This window comes from Oxyura jamaicensis, chromosome Z, assembly GCF_011077185.1.
Source record: "Oxyura jamaicensis isolate SHBP4307 breed ruddy duck chromosome Z, BPBGC_Ojam_1.0, whole genome shotgun sequence".
NCBI classification, from domain to species: Eukaryota; Metazoa; Chordata; class Aves; order Anseriformes; family Anatidae; genus Oxyura; species Oxyura jamaicensis.
Genome location: NC_048926.1, coordinates 30,670,717 through 30,676,466, shown reverse-complemented (window position 1 = coordinate 30,676,466; position 5,750 = coordinate 30,670,717). Strand labels below are relative to the sequence as shown.

The 5,750-nt window shown below is 36.7% G+C and overlaps 1 long non-coding RNA gene across 1 annotated transcript in view; it reads left to right on the top strand.

Annotated features, from left to right (window-relative positions):
• Positions 1–5,618: 5,618 nt before the first annotated feature.
• Positions 5,619–5,750, top strand: part of LOC118155945 — a 1,414-nt gene continuing 1,282 nt past the window's right edge. Inside the window, exon 1 of the long non-coding RNA XR_004746077.1 lies at positions 5,619–5,694. This is a non-coding gene — a long non-coding RNA (uncharacterized LOC118155945). The remainder of the gene's footprint in view (positions 5,695–5,750) is intronic.

The window sequence follows — 5,750 nt, the reverse complement described above, 5'->3', positions numbered from 1 at the left end:
TAAAATAAAATAAAATAAAATAAAATAAAATAAAATAAAATAAAATAAAATAAAATAAAATAAAATCTAGGTTTAGTGCTTTTACTTAAACTAAAGTTTACTGGAAGTTCTGGGAGTTTTCTAAAAAGAAAATCATCAACTGTCAACCTATTCTGATCCTGCCCTTTGATTCTTTTCCATGCAATGAAATACATTTAGATTCCATATTAGCTGATGAGGCACACACCTATACCTGCAGTATTGCTCACAGTCTCTCAGCTGTTATCCCAACCTCCCCTCTTATGGTCCTGCCTCAGGGATTATACTAGTCTTATGAAGTGTAGCTAAACATACTTTTTCAAGAAGTGCAGAGGCATTTTTGGAAGAGCTTATCATATTGTCCAGACTATGAAGGTTCTTCAAATTTAAAAAAAAAAAAAAAAAAAAAGTCTTAAACATGTGCTTTGATAAAACCAACCCATTTCATGTAAGTATTTCAGCCAACAGTATCGAACCTGGAAACTATGATAGGTCACAGTTACTTACAGTAGCCTCAGCTTATACAGTTAAGATTCAGAGAGGATAATATTGTTTTGAAATGCTTGATGAAGATCTTCATGAAAATATTCATAGAATCATAGAGTTACAGAATGATTTGGGTTGGAAGGGACCTTAAAGATCACCTAATTCCAACCTCCCTGCTATAGGCAGGGACACCTCCCACTAGACCAGTTTGCTCAAGCCCCATCCAACCTTATTCTCTTCAATAGATGAAGAGCTACCAGTATGAATAGATGACATCTATACAAACATGTCCTGTAAGAGCTGGATAGAAAGCCTCCCATGTTCCCTTCCATCCCCACGTGCCCTTTTAAAAAAGCAGTTTTCTTTCATGCTTTCCAGTTAACTCTTCTGTAAGTGTCCCCTGCATGGTAATTCTACACAGCCTTTGGAGGCTGAAAAACATCCTATTTCAAACAGAAGGACAACTACTTGTGTGTGATTGTGTCTACAGCACACACCAAGGCTACCAAGTCGCTCCTCTGAGCCTCATTTCTAGCAGTGTATTTTGCTGGAATTATAACATTCCAACGTTAAACTGTTTTTATTAATGATATCATTCTAACTTGAAATCCTGTGCTGTTCATCCCTTTCAGCAGCATGTGCAAAACAGATTTACAGTGTTTTTAAAAAGGATGGTCTCTTCAGGTTCTTGTTTACTCTTGTCAAGGACTAAACACATTACAGTATTTTCTCATTAAAAGCCATGCTAAAAGAATCTAAAGAAAATACACCTTTTTTTTTTTTTTTTTTTTTTTTTTAAGAATCTGCATATCTTGGAACTCAGGGAGATATAGTTCATCCTCCTTGACTTTTCAGCTACAAATCATGCTGTGATAAAAGTGCCCAAGACTACAACTGTAAACAATTGACTTTAAAAAAAAAAAAAATAATAATAGATGTGGAACATATAACCTAGGGTTAGAAGAATTCCTCTATTTCAGTCTCCTGTTCCAAAACAACAACAAAAACAAAAAAGTTCATACAGTGGAAGAGGAGAAGGCTCAGGTGCCTCAGGTGTCTCTCACTAGCAGCTCTCTGGAACAAAGGGTCATACTTTCTGACTTTGACCACAGGGAATGGGGTCATATACTATTGATTGCAGTAGACTCCTAAACAGAGTTTTCTCTTGTGAACTTCATTTCTGCATGCTCAGACAGAGAGTTAAAGAGGTTATGGTAGAAATTATGTTTCATGTATTTATTGTGTTTGGGAGATACTGTGTTGCTGTTTTGTTTTGTTTTTAGTTTGTTTTTCTTGGGCCAATAAAACATGGAAGTTTCTGGGAGGAAAAAAAAAAAAAGTTCATGAGTACATTTCTCTAATGCATTTTAGATGAGTTTCAGAGGAGTGTTTTGCATGTGTTCAAATTAGTAAAGCTAGAGATAGACGTATTTTCAAAAGTGGTTACCATAAACTTCTGTGCATTTGAGGTCAGACCAAGAATTCTTACAGTTCGATATAGTGGCCTTAACAGATGTAATGAGACATTATAAAAGTAATACGAAGAAGTGAAATGTAACATCATAATAAAAGGTGTTCTTGTTAGATCTGTTATATTATAAAAAGGCATTTCAAATGGCTGGTTTTCACATTAAATGATGTAGGACAGAAAAATTTCAGAATAATAGAATTGATCTAATTCGTACGTCTGTATGTTTAAAATTGAAATGCATGTGTCAGTGTAAAAAAAAAAAAAAAAAAAAAAAAAAAAAAAAAGTGACTATTGATGACTAGCCAAACAGCATTTCTTCCTGATAACTAAGCAGGGGATAACAGATATATAAAGATTTCAAGAGCTTGTGAAGCACCTGGAGCAGAAATTTCTGTTCAGTGCCTTGAAGATTCCATACAGATTTAGGGAATTTATGAGTATACAAGCAAGCAGAGACATCTCAGAACTCTGCCCACCCAATCTGGCTGATCAAATGTAAGGCAACCTGAGTTCAGAAGCTGTTTCTCTGCACTAACTTTATACTGCAAACAGACAAATTCACCCTGTTCTGAGCAGATCTAATAAGCCACCAGGCAGGGAACTTCTCTAATAAAATGATAGGACTTCCAGATAAGAGCTGTCTGAGGTAACAGGGAAATGGCTAACACATCTGTCTACATCCATCCATATGAGGATAGCTTTCAGTAATACATTTCAGTAATATGGATGTTTCACAAGTGAGAAGACAGATCCACTTTCAACCTTGAATCTTCTTTGGTTACAGTCATACCTTTTATTTTCATGAAGAATATCACTGGCATGTAAGTCATCCTGTCAACACGTGGCCAGCAGTTCAGAAAAGCCCTAAGAACACCTTAAATTGCATAATGATCAGTGCTGGAACTGTTCCTTTTCAGTGTGTTTTGAACAGCTTCTTTCTCAGAACTCACTCTTCATGCTGACTGATGACTAAAAACCACATTGCTTGGAAAAAAAAAAAAAAAAAGAAAAAAAAGAAAAAAAGAAAAAAAAAAGAGTCTTTAAAGGAAGATTCAACACCTCTTTCATTTGAAAACCATTATATTTGATAAGAGATACACTCTACAAGAGCTGCTTTGTGGTCACCTGTGGACTGGATCTTGGCAGATGGTCAAGAGCACACACTAATTCCACAGATACACACTCAGTATCCATACAAATTAAAGGGGTAACTGATACAGGAAGAGCAAAGTGAAACAAACGGGCACCTGCCCAGGATTGTGGTGGGTTTGCCTACACTAAATACTGCCAAGGAATTTTTAATGACTGAAGGCAGTAAAGTACATGATTTATGGCTGGGGTGGCACAACACAGCATTCCCACACACAACTCCATGGTAAGGTTTGAGCTCAGTGCTAACTGAAAGAGGATGGTCCCAGTTACCAATCAGACTCAGAAGTGCTTTGGCAGTAAGTGAACCCGTGATAGACTTTTAGGACTAGGACATGAGTTAATTGTATAACTGGGAGCCATTTAGGGTAGGAGTAGTGGCTCACAGAGTTAAACTCTTCCTCCAGGAGTATTTCATCCTATGAACTGTGTCCACCCCAGCAGAAACTATCAACACAGTTAGTCAACTGCCTTCTGTTCCTCTTCATCTGCTGGGACAAGAAAGGTGTGTCTCTGCAAAACAAGGGCGGGAACAATATTTAATGGAAGGAAAAAAGGGATTTTCCTTTTGTTCCTTTCAAATTTTGCAGGTACCCAGGCATTCAGAATATGTGCCTTATTTGTTAAATTAAATACAGTCACTGCTTTTCCAAGTGGTGCAAGTTAATTGCAGCTCCACTGATTTTGTTTTTGTGCTGCAGATTGACCTCAGCTGGATGTGGCTATCTACTGATGCCATTCTTGTACATCCTGCTGGTACTACACCACAGCTCTGATCATAAACTCAGATTTTGAAACTGATCCTTATTTATGCTCAGCAATAGGAAGCACATCACTTCTTCTTTCCCTGTGGAACATGTAGCTGACTCCTTGAATAGCTCTAATACTTTCTGGGACAAGCATTACTTGGATGCAAGAAACTCAGAGTTCATCCATTCACATGCTGACAAGACCTGATACTCAGAGTCTGGGAAAGGTGGCAAAATCCATACTAAACTGGAGGAAGAAGAAAAACATTTGAGAAAAAAAGAGTTCTTATTACAACTCATATGAGAGTAAAAGAGAAGAAGATAACATCTGTTCATCAAAAAAAAAAAAAAATCTCACATTTAACCAAATATAAGTCTGCCATCAAGAAAATTTCAGTGCAGAGAAAAAGTGGCCATGTCTTTCTGCTGAAGAGAGAAAGGAGGAGGATTGAAGGTGAATAAATATAAGAAGCAGAAAATTTAGCATGGCATAACCATGAAAATTAATGCTCGAAGCAAAGAGAGGGACAAAAAGGATCTGAAGAAGTACTGATAAGGTTCAAGAGGAAGAGTTATAATACTCTACATGAGGAGGGGAAAATGAGGGGAAAAACTGTAATAGAGAGAGCTAAGGTGGTAAAACCCACTTTAGGTAAAACTGTTGTTTGCCATAGGATTCAGGAATAGATCATGTAGGACTCCCCCCAGCCCCAGCAAAGCAATGTCAAATCACAATCATTACATTTCACCTAAGAGAACATTGACATTAAAAGACACACACAGACAGAAAAGCAATCCATAGGAAATTACATGGTTTTTTCACATGAAAGGAATTCTTTGTATAGGCCTTTGTATATAACATGGAGTAATTTCACAGAAGAAAAAAAAAAAAAAAAAAAAAAAAAAAAAAAAGAAGTAAGTGTGAAGTGGTAGCTTTAATTGCTCATTTGCTATAAATCTAAAGTTGGTGTGGAAAATGAATGAATTATTAGCTTGTGCTCCCAAAATGTGTCATCTGAAACCTGAATAATGTGGCAATTCAAGGATTAACAGAAAGGAGGTTTCTGTTCCAAGACTGTGGAGTAACAAAGGAAGCAGACAAAGTGGGGTCTGCACCTGGAAGAAATCGACTGTGAGGTCTGGTTACTGCACCAGCATGGGAACAGCTTGGCTCACTAGGTTAATGTGGTGCTGACCATCACTGCTGAATAAGAAAGATTAAACAGCTAGACTAGTGCCTACATTTCCCAAACCACCAATATTTTCCTGGTCACTTAGTCCTCCAGTACGTACCATATATTGCCTACATTGAGAACTTTTACATCCAAGTAAATTATATAATTGGTGTCAAGTAGTTATTCCTTTATGTGGTGGGTGAGAGGAGTTTGTATTCTATGAAGGCTATAATCAACAAATAATCAACCTCTCATGAACTATATGTATCACTAAATATGACTGCTGTCTTTAATTATGCTTATAAAGACTAGTTGCCTGATTATGAACGAACACTGAACAATTACGTCAAAAGCCAAGACTATTCTGCAGCTGTGGAGATGGGTGGAAGAAGCTATAAATCACAAGCTGATGACTGCCTGATGACACTGCTTTTCTGTGTAGGTTGAAAGTGAAAGGAAGTAAGCACCACCTAATACTACTGCAGAAAATCTCAAAAAAAAAAAAAAAAAGAAAAAAAAATCAATTTCTGCTGTAATGCAGAAGTGCTATCATTTAAACTGCAAAGACACAGAGTTGAACCTTCAGATAGTACACTATCTCATGCAATTGTTAGGCAGAGAGAAAGTTCAGTGAGTCATTTTGCAGGTCAGAACTGAAGAACAACTACAAAATGGAAAAAAAAAAAAAAAAAAAAAAAAAAA